The sequence below is a fragment of the Saccopteryx bilineata genome, chromosome 4, assembly GCF_036850765.1.
Source record: "Saccopteryx bilineata isolate mSacBil1 chromosome 4, mSacBil1_pri_phased_curated, whole genome shotgun sequence".
Taxonomy (NCBI): domain Eukaryota; kingdom Metazoa; phylum Chordata; class Mammalia; order Chiroptera; family Emballonuridae; genus Saccopteryx; species Saccopteryx bilineata.
In genome coordinates, this window is record NC_089493.1 from 243363193 (window position 1) to 243380547 (window position 17355).

General features: G+C 39.5%; 1 protein-coding gene across 2 annotated transcripts in view; it reads left to right on the top strand.

Moving 5' to 3' along the window:
* KCNN2 (potassium calcium-activated channel subfamily N member 2) overlaps positions 1–17355 on the top strand; it is a 565243-nt gene that overhangs the window by 63337 nt on the left and 484551 nt on the right. The window contains exon 2 of one of the 2 annotated variants that reach the window (XM_066274080.1): positions 5839–5948. The exons of the other annotated variant lie outside the window; for it this stretch is intronic. The gene's annotated coding sequence lies outside the window, so the exon portion shown is untranslated. The remainder of the gene's footprint in view (positions 1–5838; positions 5949–17355) is intronic. 2 annotated transcript variants of the gene reach the window in all.

The window sequence follows — 17355 nt, forward strand, 5'->3', positions numbered from 1 at the left end:
CTATAAAAAAAACTATGAACAAATCCTTATGCACACTGCACATATCTTATTTTAAAGTAAAAAAATAAAACGGGAACAAATACAATATTTAAAATAAAGAACAAGTAAATTTAAATCAACAAATTGACCAGTATTTCAATGGGAACTATGCTCCTCTCACTGACCACGAATGAAAGAGGTGCCTCTTCCAGAAGTGCGGCGAGGGCCGATAAATGGCCTCAGGGGGCCGCATGCGGCCCGCGGGCCGTAGTTTGGGGACCCCTGATTTAGTCCATAACAGTGGATTGTTTTTCACTTGTAACCTAAAGAATTTTCCCCACTACAGATATTTTTGCCTCATTTTACAGATGAAAAACAGGTGTTCTGAATTTAAGTAACTAACCTATATCCATATAGAATGGAGGAGGCTTGAATAAATCTATGGTAGTTCTCATTTCAAATAATCATTCTGTCTGCCAATTACCATGCTGCTCAAAAATACACATCTTGTGGGGCTTTGGTTTTTTTTCTCTGAGTTATTTTGTGTGTGTGTGTGTGTGTAATTCATCTTTGGCTTTCCCTAAAGAGAGCTCGCTAACTTGACTGTATAAGCTTTTCTGCTTGCACCCTACAGATGAATGATGTTTGTGTGGCTGCCTGGCTCTGTTGGGACTCTCTTTGCTTGTCCTGCTTCCTCGAGACCAGATTCCCATGCTCCAGGTCTTCCTCTCAGAATAGGCAATAACGTGTATCGGGCCTGAGCCATTTGAAATCTGATTCTGGCCTGACCTGTGGTGGCACAGTGGATAAAAGCATCGACCTGGAAATGCTGAGGTCGCCAGTTCAAAACCCTGGGCTTGCCTGGTCAAGGCACATATGGGAGTTGATGCTTCCAGCTCCTCCTCCCTTCTCTCTCTCTCTGTCTCTCTCTCCTCTCTCTCCCTCTCTGTCTCTCTCTCCTCTCTAAAAATGAATAAAGAAAAAAAAGATAAAAAAAAAAAAAGAAATCTGATTCTGAAGATCAGAGATTTTCAACCTTTTTTGAGCCGCGGCACATTTTTTACATTTACAAAATGCTGGGGCACACCACCTACCAAAATGACACAAAATGACACTCTAACACAATACATATTATACATATAGTTAATAATATAGTTTCTAAATGTATTTATACTCACTTAGTGTGAAACCTGGGCCTGGTTCGATGAACACAAAAGGGATATCCTGGCAGGAATGGTAGAAAGACACACACGAAGCTCTTCCTCAACAGTTCTCAGTCTCTCTCTGTTTTTAGTTTTTATCGCGGTCAAGCTTGAGAAGCTCAGCTCACATAGATATGTGGTTGAAAACGGGAGCAATGTCAAAATAGCTTTGTTGGCCAGAATGGGGAACTCCTTGGCAACAGATAACCAAAAACTGTCCAAAGGAAGATCAGCAAACTTTAGCTTTAAAGTTAGATAACATTATGATGCATTGTGATATATTGTATATCACCCTCTGCGGGGACCTCTTTTAAAAAGAAAAAGGTCAAATATCTATATATACCATCAGGATAGACATAACCAGCTGAGGCTGAGGCTTCATCTAGTGGTGGCAACATTTACCTCCAGTCCTGACCAGGATTAGAAATCGGGGCCATGGGGAGGAGTAGCAGCTTCAACTACTCGCCGCGGCCACACAATGACAAGTGCGTGGCAGCCCGAGCGGGACCTTCCTGGGTGTGGATGAGAGGTGGTCTACTATTGGTTCATCGCTAGTGGTCGGGATGACTCCTAGAAGGTGATTGGTCAGTGAGCGTTCCCTGTGCCTCCACTCTTCCTGTCGCTGATAGCTGGAGGGATTGTGAGGGGAATGTTTATGTTCGGATGAGGCGGCTGGTGGTGGGCCGGATAAATAGCCTCCGTGGGCCGTATCGGGCACACGGGCCATAGTTTGGGGACCCATGTTTAATTTCCCCACAGCACACCTGACCACGTCTCACGGCACACTAGTGTGCCGTGGCACACTGGTTGAAAAACACTGCTGAAGATGACTGGGATGGCATCAGTCTGACTGTTATCTTGAAATAGGTTTGCATGATTGCAGAGTTTTTCCAAAGACACCCAGGAGTGGATAGGTGAAGGTGGAAGAAAGGATTCTCCTATTTGTTTCAACACGTGTTGGCTGCCTGACCTGTCCCAAGAGTTTCCTGCCATTCTGTGAGTCCCAGAAGCAGAAAAAATGGGCTTAGAATTGAGAAAAAAATACTCTCATATTTTCTTGAATGAGAGAAGGAACAAGTCATGTGATTCTCTAAAGGTTAAGTACGATAACACCTCACAATTCAGCTTTGCTGGAGAAAGCTGCTCCACAGTGAATTTTAAGGAAATACCTTAAGCACCAAAAACTTTATAAAAACATATTTTGACTATCATAAGACTGAAATCTTTCTAAGATTTTTGCATACTCTCCTGCTTTATTCTCTGAATCAGAGCTTGGCTTCATTATTGATTATTTCTGAGATCCACACAAAGGAGTACACTGCTTTTCTAAAATTCAATCCTACTTTTTTGTATATTAATTTTTCTATATATTTTTAAGTGCTATTTTTTTCTACCAACTTGTTATGGTTCTTAGCATGTTCTTTGCTGTTGCTTTAAGTCATTGTCAGTTTTGTGTGTGGGGAGGGGCAGGGAGAGAGAGACAGGAATATCGAGCTGCCCCTGTATGTGCCCTGATTGGGAATTGAACTGGCAACTTTCGCACTCTGGGACAGTGCTCCAACTGACCAAGCTCTCCGGCCAGGGCTTTTCTGTCATAGTTTACATGTATTCTGCATGAGACCTGCCTCCAGCCTTCTCTTATGGAGTAGAGGGTAAAGAATTTGTGGCAGCTTTTTCTGTCCACCACATACATATCTCTTCCATTTACCTCTCTTGTCTCAAGGCAGGCTTGGACACAGTACTGCTGGGTTCCAGGGAGAGAAACAAAGCAGAACTTGGCCAAAGACCTACTCACCATCTGCATTTTGCTGCTCACTTTAGGTTTCCAGAACTTGGCCTTATCTCATTTAAATCTCATAACGAGGCATAGAGCAAGATTTGCCAGTCACTGTGCTAGATGTTTTACACATATTATCTCACTTAGTGCTCAAAACATCTCTGTGCACCTCACAAGAGGAAGATTAATTTGAAAGTAAAATGGCTGTGGCTGAGTAGCTCAGTTGGTTAGAACGTCCTCTCAATATACTAAGGTTCTGGGTTTGATCCCTGGTCAGGGCACATACAAGAATCAATCAATGAAAGCATAAATAAGTGGAACAACTTTCTCTATCTCAAAATATCAATCAATCAATTAATAAATTAAAAACAGAAAGTAAAACAAACTATAAACTTTGACCTCAGTGCCCTGGATCCTGTGGTAGATTTGGCAGCATGATGGAATTACAAGTTCTAGTCTAAAAGGTTCTCTTTAACAAGTTCAGTTTTTCAGGGTTACAGTGTAAGTGGTAGAACTGAGATTCAACTCTGATTACTCCAGAGGTCATGCTCTTAACCACTATCCACATGATCTTACTTCCTTATCTCCACCGTGTTCTTCTTTCTCTGCCTAGTACAGCAGGTGGGCTCGAGGGCTTTTTCTGCCTGACTGCTCCTGGCTCTTCTCTCCTGGAGTGGGATTCTGCTCTCTCTACATTCCACTTACCTGTGGAAGAATATCTGTCTGTCCCTAAGAATTCCTACCTGACTTCCAAATTGGGCCCTATACATGCACCTGCTGTACCTTTTTGACATAGTGTCTAAAATAGTTTGGTTGTCCAGGTTATTTAAATTTACATTTATATAAGTGAGTCTGTCTTTTATCAAGCACATAAACACTATGTATATTTGAAAATGGGCTATATTATAGATCTGGCCTGTAGAAAATGCACATGTATATTTGCAAACCTCTTACCATAACTTGATGGCCCTCTGGGTCTAGATCCACAGGTTGTGATCAGTGCCTTAGAAGAGCATAATTTAATGGCCGAGAGCCAGGCTCAGCAGTCAACAGACATGGGTTCAAACTCTGACCCTGCAACTCCCTAAGTTCCATGACCTTGGCCATGAACCTCACCTACCACCGTACAAAACTACCTTTCTCTAAGGTGTGTTGTCATATATAGATGAGATCAGGCATTTAAAATGCAGTAATTTATTCCTGTATGGGAGTCCATGGTTTGGAGGTTAAAAGAAGGTAAAACAGAGAACTAGGAACCACTGTACCCCAGTGCACTGGATCAGGGACTATTGTTCAGAGTCCAGACCTGGACTTTCAGACCTGGCTCATTTCCTCCATGAATGGCTATTAGTGCTGTGGCCTCAGGGCTGTCCTTCTCCTCCCTCCACGTACTGCCAAGCTCTACCCCTTCCCACATACTTTCTCCTTTGGCTCCCTCCATCCTTACCTCACCCTCAGTTCTCCTGTGACTTAGGCTTCTGTCACAAAAGCCAAGAACACCTTGCAGACTATTTCTGTTTGGGACTCTGTGCAAACCTGTACCAGGAATGGGGAGAAGATGATGTGCTTTGTGCTTGTTTTGGGCAGATAAAATATATTATGCTCACTTTGTTAAAGATGGCACTGCCCACGTGGAAGCCCTTCGCCCAGGTGATAGTATTAATTGCCCTTCTTGCTTGGGATGGGTGTGAATGTATTAATGTGTGTTGGGGGAGGGCTTTCGGGCCAAAAGGTTTTAAAAGGAAGAGAGATCACGTTGTTCCAGAAGAAGAGTGATTACATTCTAGGAGGAGCCCATGCTGTAGGAGAGCAGAGGAAGGCCACATGGAGGAGAAGAGGAGCAGCCAAGATGGCGGAGTGCTGAAGGAGAAGCCAGTTTGTGCAGAGCTTGTGCAGAGAGAAGGAGATGGGGAACTGAGGTGAATGATACTGGTGAGGTTAGAAACCTTTGATTCTAGGAAACTTGGATAAGTCAGTAGCTTTGTGAGCACTGAATGAGTGGGTTTTGGAGCTCATTGTGTGTATTTCTTGCCCGCCGGGTGCAAGCTAGGATTAAAGGTAATGGCCCACCAGTTTTTGGTTCCGTTGTTTCATTACTGACTGTCCGAATCTAATGTGAACCCGCACTGGACAGGCGGCTGTGATGGTGGCTGCGCCTACTGACTTTACAGCTTTATAGGGAAAGGAATGTGGAAATGAAAGAGAGGGAAATGACCCTGTGTATATAAAAATGTTACTTAGCCTTTCCATTGGGCTAACACGCACTGCTCTAGCCGAAGGTGGTGTGAAGGATCCAGAGCCCTACAAAGGAGTCCCTGAGACTCTGCAACAGAGTTTCTAGAGCTCCACCAGCATGGCTGAAAACCATAGGTATATAGAAAACAGGGTACAAAGAGACAGAGCATTCATTTTGTCTCCTTTAGAAGATGGCCCAATGTAATAGCAACTGAACTAAGCATATTCTCTATATTATATCCCATGTAATCTTTCCATGACCCTAATAAAGCAGGTTCTGCTTTTACTTCCGGTCTATGGATGAAGAAACAGATTCATAGAGACCAAGTAACTAGCCCATGGATATCTAGCAAGTGGAGGGGCAAAGATTTGAACTCCAGTCTATCTGACTTTGTGCTCTGGAAGTTACATCTCTTGCTGTAAAGGGATCCTAAATGTATTAAGTCTAAAGGGTAGACCTTGTCTAATGGTTAGATTTGATAAAAGATGCTTCTGGAAATAAACTTTTATGAAAGATTTTTTTTCCTAGGTGACACTGCAAATTAATTATTGGTCCTAATTTAGTTTTTACACAATAGGATATGGCTGTGGTTGGGGAGGTAGTTTCCACAGAGTCCCATCAATTTTAATCTGTTTGGATTACAGACTGTCTGACCTACAAATGAGCTCCAGCATTTAAAAGGAGGATGAAAAGCAGAGCATTACAGTATCTGTGCAAATCCATTAGCACTGCTGGATAACTGGCTGTGACACTGGTGAGTCACAAGTGTCATTTGTATATGTTTAACATTCATTCATACTTCATGGATAAAGCAGATAAAGTTTCCCATCCATTTAAAATATCGTAGTACAAACTATTTGATTAGAACTTCTGTTCCGCCCTAAATTCTGAATGTGGCCACTTGCTCCACCCAACTTCACAGAGGGAATCACTCTTGCCAAGCATCTTACTTCCTGGTTCCTCTTCTCAATTTTCTACTTACTGGTTTCCAGGACCCCACGTTTCCTCCAACCTCCTGTATTGGTTTCTTTTGATGCTTAATATTACCATAAACAAAACAATACAAGCTTCTTACCTTGTAATTCTGGAGTTCAGAAATACAAAATGAGTTTATGGGATAAAATCAAGCTAATGGCAGAGCCAGTTCCTTGCCTTTCCCAGCTTCTGGAAGCTGTCCTTGTTCCTTGGTTCCTCCTCCTTTCTCCCTTGGCTGCAATACTTGACCTTCCTGTATCCTTTTTTAAAGTACCCTTATGATTACATTGGACCGACCTAGGTAATCTCTCCATAGCAAGATCTTTAACTTAATCTCACCTTCAAAGCCCATTTTCCCATGAAAGATAGACTCATAGGTTCCAAGAATTAGGAAGTATCTGCATAGCTTGGAAGAAACTGTTTGATTTAGCATATCTAAAGGCAGGAGTCCCCAAACTTTTTACACAGGGGGCCAGTTCACTGTCACTCAGACCGTTGGAGGGCCGGACTATAAAAAAAAACAACAACTATGAACAAATCCCTATGCACACTGCACATATCTTATTTTAAAGTAAAAAAAACAAAACGGGAACAAATACAATATTTAAAATAAAGAACAAGTGAATTTAAATCAACAAACTGACCAGTATTTCAATGGGAACCATGCTCCTCTCACTGACTACCAATGAAAGAGGTACCCTTTCTGGAAGTGCGGCGGAGGCTGGATAAATGGCCTCGGGGGGCCACATGCGGCCAGTGGGCTGTAGTTTGGGGACCCCTGCCTAAAGGTTTCTCAAAACAAGGAAAGGTTCTGAAGTGTGATAAACTTGACATTCAACTTTGAACAAAGAGACTTGACTCTAGTCTTGAGTTTGACATTGTATTTGTTGTCAGACCGGAATTAAGCACTTCACTTCTCAGATGGAGTTGTAAAATTGGGAGTTTGAATTAATTCTCTACTAGTCCAAGCTATAAAATTGCATAACTTAACAAATTATATTAAAATGTAAATGACTTGAAGCAGTTTTACTGTGGATTGGGCTTTTCTCCAAAAGATTGACTTTATTCTAAAAATGATAGTGTGTCAAATTAATTAAAATACTTTAATATGAGAAGTATTTTTGTTAAGTAAAGAAACATACAACCTGACCAGGTGGTGGCACCGTGGATAGAGCGTCAGACTGGGATGCGGAGGACCCAGGTTCGAGACCTCGAGGTCGCCAGCTTGAGCGTGGGCTCATCTGGTTTGAGCAAAGCTCACTAGCTTGGACCCAAGGTTGCTGGCTCAAGCCAGGGTTACTCGGTCTACTGAAGGCCCACAGTCAAGGCACATATGCGAAAGTAATCAATGAACAACTAAGGTGTCACAGTGAAAAACTCATGATTGATGCTTCTCATCTCTCCCTGTTTCTGTCTGTCTGTCCCTATCTATCCCTCTCTCTGACTCTCTCTATCTCTGTAAAAAACAAACAAACACACACACACACAAATACACTGCTCACAAAAATTAGGGGATATTTTATCACTTCATATTTATTTTTAAATATCCCCTAATTTTTGTGAGCAGTATAGTCAGAGCTACTGCAATCATACCACATAAACAAACAAGTTCTTTCTTTAATGTTAATATATGTGTGTGACTTGAGGTCCGTCACATACATGAATATGTAGGCCAAGTTTTTCAAAGTATGGTCCATGGATCACCTGGAATACTAATTTACTAAAAATGGACATTCCTGGGCCCAGCTCAGTATGTTATAAGGGCTGATAGTTGATGTGTAATGAGTGACTCAAAGTGAATCATTTGAACAAAAAAATTTGAGAATCACTGAAAAAATAAACATTTTTTTGGTTACAACTGATAGCATTATAAAGACCATAAATTGTTAGACTAATAATGGTTATTCTACCTCCTTTTTGCACCTCTGTATTTATTTTACAGATAAGAAAACTGAGGCTTGGAGGGGTGAAATTTCTTGCTGAAGTTCAGCAACTACTTAAGGCTAATTTAAGACCACAAATTGAGTTTTCTGACTTTATGTTTACAGTTCTTCTGGAAAAATAATTTTTTGAACAGATGACAGTACTTTTCTGTCATCACAGTAGCACTTACTTTTCAAATAATACCTAGTCAAAAGGATTATAGATAGAATGACTATATCATTTTCTAATTTACTTCTATCACTGATGTGAGGTCCACAAAATGATGTCTTTTGAAAAACATATCTAAAAAAATTTGATTTATAAAACAATATTCAAGTAAATTATTAAATATATTTATGCTTTAAAATATAAAATATCATACTTGAAATGTATTTCCTTAAATTTCATAAGAATATGTGATGCCCCATATATTACTTCACAAATTGCCATGTATCATTTTATCTTTATTCCTAATATAAATATACCTGTAAACCTCAATATTATGGACCATAAATACATTATCTACAAGCAGTGAATGAAAATAGGGTAGAAAGGAATGAGACATCACAAAATGAAATTTTAATGTAAATTTGACTTTTGAACCACATTAATGTTTTACATATTCCAAAAGGAAAATTGACTTTAAGAGGATGGGGAAAACCACTAAAGTTTAATGAATTTAAATGTATATCAACTTTATAACAACAAATAAAAAGAATAGTCCAAATAACTTTTATATATGGTTCTCTAATTTTATCCCTTTGGTGGGATATGTTCTAAGAGCAAAATGAATTCCAAAGAAATCCTAATTTTGTAAGTTTGTCAGAAGTGGTATGAGTATTATATTCCCAAATTTTGTACATTTCAAAATTAAATCAACTAAATATATTGTTCTGGGGAACCAGGTTTCACAATGTGGAGGAGGAAAAAGAAAATATAGGATGAGAAAAGGAGTGGGAGAAGTATTAGTATGGATGTGTGTGTATGTGTGTATGTATATTGCATGTATTTGTATATATGTATTCTGTGTGCCTAAAGAGCCCAGAAGTAATGAGCCCTTGGTGGCACTGAGATACCCAGAGCCTAGACTTTGGTTTCTAAATGGAAGAGACTGGGGCTCTTTGCAGAAATTAAGGATTTGGGGTCTGAAGGAAGAATAAACTAAGCCTAAAGTATTTTGTTATACCAGAAAGTAAGAAGTATCCCGAACTGATATGGAGATGTCAAAAGTTTCAGAAAAGCACTCCCACTGGCCAAATTTGGGCAATTTAAATATTGAAAGAATAATTTCAATAAATATTAAAACTTAATAAAAAGAGCCTATAAGTCCATAGTGATACAAAATTTTATGTATATACATAAGTATAAATATATCAAACTTGCATATATTTTTCAAAATATGTTTATTATATATACAGGCACAGGTAGCTTAATTGTGTCAATAGATATATTTAAATCTTAACTGTTGCTACAATTTGTATTTTATATGATTGTATATTAAAACTGAGTATGCCTATAAATTCTAAACTTAAAATTATTTTGTGTGTAAGATTGTGGGTATAATTTGGCAGTTTTTTTAAGTTAGACTGGGATCTATTTTGTAAATTTTTAAAATAACCATAGAACTTTGGAATTAGGAAGGATTTTAGGGAGTATTTGGTTTAATATTCATTCATCCCACAAACAGCATTTATTAAGATTTACTGTACAGGACAGACTTACGCTAGATCTGCTATAGGCTGCCTACTACGCATCTCTAGGGGGCGCCATTCACATAATAGTTTATACACTGGTACACCTATGGTTTCACAAAGCACAAAGTGTGACGCAATTACTTGCAACACCCTGGTTCCTGGAGATCAAACAGTAGAAAAGACAAAACGGTCCCAGCCCTCTGAAACTTCTCAACCTAGAGAAGAAAATGCACATACAAATAGGCAACTGTACAAGTAACAAAAGCGACATGACAGATCTCTATGTGAGCCCATAAGAGGGGGACTTACCACAGAAGTAGGGATTGAGGGGAGATTTCCCTAGAAAATGTTGCATCTATGCAGAGATCTGAATGAAAAAGACAGGCTGGTGAAAGCAAAGGAAGGGGAGAGAGGTGGAGGAGGAATGTTCAGGCCGACCTAACTGGCAGCTCTTGAAGATAAAGAGAGGATGGTGCTCAGAGCCTGGAAATCGTCTTGCTGCAGGAAGAAAAGAAATGCTCTGGAAAAGCCAGCAGCTGCTGTCACCTCCTCTGTCTTCTCCCCTGAGTCATTACTGAACACATTGAACAACAGATTTATCCGCCACAAGTACAGTTATGTATCGTTGGCAGCGTACTGTCAGCAATTAACGCTACAGAGGAATCTCGGGTAAATCCTCGCCCTAGACTAGAGCTTGTCTGCCCCGAAGGGCAGCGACTATGTCCGCTCACCTTTGCATACCGCAGAGCCCGGTTAGTGTTTGCTCGCAGTTCATCTTAAAGGTATGCTGGCTGTTGAGTTATTGAAGTCTTCATCAATGAAAATAACTGAAATATAAATAATTATTACAGAAGGATGTTTGATCTGGATGTGAGGTGTCTGCATATTCAACAACTACTATAAAACCAAAAACAAAGAAGCTAAAATGAAAAGCAGTGAACTTCTCTGACAGCATTCTCTTTGCCAGTCCCATTTGCTTCTGGCATGCTTCCTGGTAGCACTTGTCCGTAAATCAGTCACCTGTAAGTCAAACAAAATTGAATTGATAAAATGATATGAGTCACTCTTAAGCGAGCCTTAAAAAATCAGGGTGCATTCTGTTCTCATTTTTAACAATGCTTATGTAATACTACTTCTCATCTAATCAGATTGTCTTGCAATTTTATATTAAATAATTAAATATATTTTACATTATTTTTGCTGTCAAAATACCAGGGTAAGCTGTTGCTGATAGATGACCATATTTGCTTTCTTTTTTTTTCAAATTAGGTCCATGAAACTTATAGGAATTAAAGTTAATCCCAAAGGAAATTCATGAATCTTATGTGTCTTAGTCTTCAGTTCTCAGCTGAATTAGTTTAAAGCAGAAATTGCAATTTTCATTTATCTTTTTTTTATGGTTTTTCTAAAATATTTTTATCAGTCAGATATGCTCATTCATCTATTATTTTTCTAAAGTTGTTCTTTTGGTTAGAATATAGTTATTCAAACTGTTTTTCTTCTAACTGATGATCATGATTAGAATGATTATTTAGTTTTACTATTTTTCCCCATTATTTTACTACAAAAAATTTGAAACAGAATGAAATGTTGAAAGCATTTTTAGTGAACATCCATGTACCCAACATCTAGTTTCTACTGCTAACAGTTTACCATATCTGCTAATCCTTTTTGCTGATTTTTAAAAACTTAATTCTCTTAAGTTTTATAGATAAATATTATGCAGATAATAATATTTCTACTAGTTATAAATATTACAATTCTTGTTTTTTGGCTTAATTCAAGAAATGCTTTTAAAATAACAGCCATTATTAACTTGTCCCCATGAATAAGAAAAATATGTCCAATAACTTGTTGTTCAGTTTAATAACTGGTGATGCTTTGCTTAGATGTTCCTTTTTATATTAAGGAAGTGTTATAACAATCTTTCTTCACTGGGGATAGATAGATGTTGAATTTCTTCAAATAACTTTGAACACTTATTGCTAATCATAGCTTTTCTCTTTTGATTTTTCTGATTGACTTATTAATTTATTGGTTGATTTATTAATTTACGAAATATTTATTGAAATCCTATTTTTATATCAGGCCTTGGTACTAAATTTATAGTGTTAAAAATGACAAAGGTCCTGGTCCCTGCTTTCTTGAGGATTATGATATGGTGGAGTTTTTATGATAAATTGAGATAGTAGATATCCTACTATTAAAACATCCTGTCATTAATTGAATAAAACCTATTTGATCTTAGTATTTTATTTATCTTATATAGATGAGTTAGAACTTTTAATATTTTACTGAGGATCTTTGCATTTTTAATTCCCAAATAAGATTTATCAGTAACTTTTGATTTGTTTTTGTTAGGATGAGTTTGCTGAATTTGCAAACACTAGTTATTCTTGCTTTATAATTTGATATCTTTTTCTCTGACCTGGAAATTGGCATGGTATAGCCAAAGAATTGTCTCTTCCTTAAAAATTGGGAAGACTTTGTCCAGGCAAATATCTAGGTTAATTTTTTTTTTATTCAGAATAATTTGTTTTCTAAAATATTTACCAATTTCACTTAAATTTTTATGTTTCTTCTCATAATCAGACAGAAAATTTTCTATTTTTAAACTCTCCATTAGTGGTTCTATCTCCTTTTTAATTTTAATATGCAATATTTGTAAAGTTGAAGCTCTTTTTCCTTCTACACTGGGTACATGCTATATCCTTATAAGAGGAGTAGTGAGGATTTAAATAACTTCCTAAAAGTATATATAATATGATTTCTTTTGTCTAAACAAAACAATATACATTATTTCTTTCTGAAATTATACATGTGAATTTGGTAACAGTAGCTAACCTTATAGTGAGAATAGGAGCTAGAATGGGTCCTCTTAGCTTTATATAATTCTGTACTGCTTTAATTTTTTTTTTTTTCTGAAATGAGAAGCAGGGAGGCAGAGACAGACTCCCGCATGCACCTGACTGGGATCCACCTGGCATGCCCACTAGGGGGCGATGTTCTGCCCATCTGGGGCAATGCTCTGTTGCAACCAGAGTCATTCTAGCACCTGAGGTGGAGGCCATCCTTAGTGCCCAGGCCAACTTTGCTCCAGTGGAGCCTTGGCTGTGGGAGGGGAAGAGAGAGAGAGAAAGGAAAGGGGGAAGGGTGGAGAAGCAGATGGACACTTCTCCTGTGTGCCCTGGCCGGAAATTGAATCCAGGACTTTTACACACCTGGCCGATGCTCTATGACTGAGCCAGCTGGCCAGAGCCTGTACTTCAGTTTTTTTTATGATGTGCATTCACTTGTAATTTTTTTTTTTTATATTTATTGTACTGATTAGAGAAAGAGAGAGAGAGAGAGGAAGGGAGAGAGGGAGAGACAAGATCATCCATCTGCTTCTGTATGTGCCCTGACCGGATATCAAACAAGCAACCTCTATGCTTCCAGACAATGCTCTAACTAACTGAGCTATCCATCCAGGGAACATTACTTGTAATTTTAGAAAATAAACAAGAGTTCTCTTAATTACAGGATAGTGATTGTTAATGATTGTGGCCCATATTGCTCTCTTTATATTTTCTGTGTTTTAATTATTCTGACAAATTTTATTTGAAATTTTAGCTATATTATTTACAAAGAATTAGGATAGTATCTAGCAGAAGCACCTAGCTTCAGGAATGTATAACTCTGCATCTGTTTTGTGATAATATATCATTCCTTGTGGGTTAAGGCTAAGAGTGAATTAGAAGTATGGTTGCCAAAAGATTCTTCCCCAAAGCAAAGAGAAGTGGATACGGCAGTTTGTAGTCTTAAGGCATGACTCCATCCCCTCTCTTTCTCTGTCCCCTAGCGATGCAGGAATGAATGCTCGGGGGCTGGTAGTTTAGAACTCTGAAGGTCAAATAAAGACTTTATGTTCAGAATGAGAACAGTAATTTTTTTCTTGAATTGAAGATTTCTCTTGGAACAGAGAAAATTGGAGTCTTAGGAAAGCAATTATTTTTACTTTATAATGAATTGCAAGCAAGTAATTAAAAGTCAAGGCACAGTTTCCTTCTTGATCCCTACAGTGTGAAGAGCAGAATGTCCAAATGTCTGGGAGCAGTATGATGAACCTTTTGAGTTTAAGAATCATTTTGGGATTAGTATGCTATTATGACTTTTAAAATTCAATTATATATCTGGCAAGAGCAACACGAATATAGTGACAATATAGCTCTTTGGTAGATAGAGGATGATGTAGCAATGACTTTTTTATTTTTTAAGGGCCTAGTTTATAAAACATTACTATGTATCAAAATAACCTAGGTGGTTTTTAAAATACAGATTTCTGGGCCTCCTTCCTCCTGAGGTTCTGATTCTTAGGTCTGCATGGGGCTTACAGGTTCTTGAGTGATGTTGAGCCTGGAGGTTTGGGGGCACACTTGGATAATTAGGGGTTTAGGGCCCTTGGCCAGCTTGTGGGTCAGCTGGGACTTGGTAAATGGATTACGGGTTGTCCCTCCTTTCTCTGGTATGTGATTACAAGCCTTTTTTTTTTTTTTTTTTTTTTTTTTTGTATTTTTCTGAAGCTGGAAACGGGGAGAGACAGTCAGACAGACTCCCGCATGCGCCCGACTGGGATCCACCCGGCACTCCCACCAGGGGCGATGCTCTGCCCACCAGGGGGCGATGCTCTGCCCCTCCGGGGCGTCGCTCTGCCGAGACCAGAGCCACTCTAGCACCTGGGGCAGAGGCCAAGGAGCCATCCCCAGCGCCCGGGCCATCTTTGCTCCAATGGAGCCTTGGCTGCGGGAGGGGAAGAGAGAGACAGAGAGGAAGGAGGGGGGGGGTGGAGAAGCAAATGGGCGCTTCTCCTGTGTGCCCTGGCCGGGAATCGAACCCGGGTCCCCCGCACTCCAGGCCGACGCTCTACCGCTGAGCCAACTGGCCAGGGCCTAGATTACAAGCCTTTAATACAATTTAAACTAGTGATTTTCAAACTTTAGTGACATTAAGAAAGAATCACCTGAGGAACTGTTGGGTTTTAGGTTCCCAGGGCTTACCTCCTTGGGACTGGGAGGAGCCCAAGCCTTGACCTTTTTAATAAGCATCATCAGTGGTTTTGATGCAATGCTCCAAATGCCATTGTTTGATTAAAAACCACGTTGTTGTCACATTAGGTAGCTATTTCTTAACGGCTTGCTCCAAACATTATTAACTCTGGATGTCAGAAGTGTTTAGTCAGAAATTGATGCTGATATATAGAGAATAACAATTTTATTCAGAAAAAAGTAGAGTTGAAGAAAATGATACTGTCTGCTAGCCTAACTTGGTAAATCCTAGCTAATTATTTTCCACATCCCTGTTACAAAACATCACTGTACAGTGGTAGGCTTGCCAGAATTAAAACCACAGTGTCTTAGAAGGCCTCAAATTTCTATGACTAACCTTGCAAGCCTAATTTGTATAGAGAAAATATAACTTGAAAGATGTGGGCCAATAATGGAAATAAGAGTAGAAAAAAGTAAATGGCCACTTTATATACACACCTATGAAGACACAGATGTAGAGAATCAGTATAAAAATCAGAAATAGAATTCATTTATCAGGACCACCAGGCCAAGGTTGAGACATTCTTTTATTAAGTAAATATTTCAAAAGTTTGAGTTGAAAGCCCTGGCTGGCTGACTCAGTCATAGAGTGTTGGCCCAGCGTGTGGAAGTCTCGTGTTTGATTCCCAGCCAGGGTACACAGGAGAAGTGCCCATCTGCTTCTCCACCCTTCCCCTTCCCCTTCTCCTTTCTCTCTCTCTCTCTCTCTCTCTCTCTCTCTCTCTCTCTCTCCCTCTCCTGCAGCCAAGGCTCCATTGGAGCAAAGTTGTCCTGGGCACTGAGGATGGCTCCATGGCCTCCACCTCAGGTGCTAGAATGGCTCTGGTTGCAATGGAGCAACACCCAGATGGGCAGAGCATTGCCCCCTAGTGGGCATGCCAGGTGGATCCTGGTCAGGTGCATGTGGGAGTCTGTCTCTCTGCCTCCCTGCTTCTCACTTCAGAAAAATACCAAAAAAATTAAAATTGAGTTGAAAATAAGTATTTAACTTCCTTCCTTCATACAATGATACTTTAAAACAATGGTATCATAGGTCTTTACAACATCAATGCTTTGACCATCAAGATTCAAAATTAGAAATTTGTAGATCTACACAAAACAACCAAAAGTAAAATAATAATAATAAAATGAATCAGTCACATTTTTGTGAAAAATTAATCATCTTTAAATTTAATGCAATTGTCAAGTATAGGAGAAACCCATTTGGGCCATTTAGTATTACTCCATTTGGGAAGTAACTTGCCATATACTCTCTGAGGCAAGGTGGTAATGGTGGAAATGTTGGATATTATAGGTCTTTTGACATTCCATATAAATTCTAGAATCATTTTAATGATATCTACAAAATGACCTGCTGTGGTACTGGTCACTTTCTGTTGAATCTATTTATTAGTTTTGGAGAAAGTAGGATCTTAATAATGAGTCTTCCAATGTGAACACTCTATTTTCTGGCTGAGTAGTATTCCATTAGTATATATGTATAGTCACTATTTTTTCAAAGATTTTATTTATTGATTCTAGAGAGAGGACAGGAGAAAGAGAGAGAGAAAGAGAAAGGGAAGTGGGGAGGAACGGAAAGCATCAATTCATAGTAGTTGCCTCCCATATGTGCCTTGACTGGGAAAACCCAGGGTTTTGAAACAGTGACCTCAGTGCTCGAGTTCAACACTCCTTCCACTGCGCCACCACAGGTCAGGCCAGCCATTTTTTAAATATACTCATCTATTGAGGTTCATTTGGCAATTGTAAATAATGCTGCAATGAACCTAGGGGTGCATATGTTCTTTCGAATTAGTGTTTTGGGATTCTTTGGATATATTCTCAGACATAGAATTGCTGGATCATAATTCAGTTCCATTCTAATTTTTTTTTATTTTTTTTTATTTTTTTTGAAGCTGGAAACGGGGAGAGACAGTCAGACAGACTCCCGCATGCGCCGGACCAGGATCCACCCGGCACGCCCACCAGGGGCAACGCTCTGCCCACCAGGGGGCGATGCTCTGCCCCTCCGGGGCGTCGCTATGCCGCGACCAGAGCCACTCTAGCACCTGGGGCAGAGGCCAAGGAGCCATCCCCAGCACCTGGGCCATCTTTGCTCCAATGGAGCCTTGGCTGCGGGAGGGGAAGAGAGAGACAGAGAGGAAGGAGGGGGGGTGGAGAAGCAAATGGGCGCTTCTCCTATGTGCCCTGGCCGGGAATCGAACCCGGGTCCCCCACACGCCAGGCCGACGCTCTACCGCTGAGCCAACCGGCCACGGTCTCCATTTTTAATTTTTTGAGGAAATTCCATACCCTTTTTTATAGTGGCTGCACCAGTCTGTATGCCCACCAACAGTGCACAAGGGTCCAGATGGCTTTTTAAAGTGTCTACAATAATAATGTTGGTTTATTTTTAAATCAATGTTTTGTGTTTTCTACATACTTATATTATACATATTTTGTTAAACTCAGAATGTCTCAAGAGTTAAACAGAAATGGACTAGGG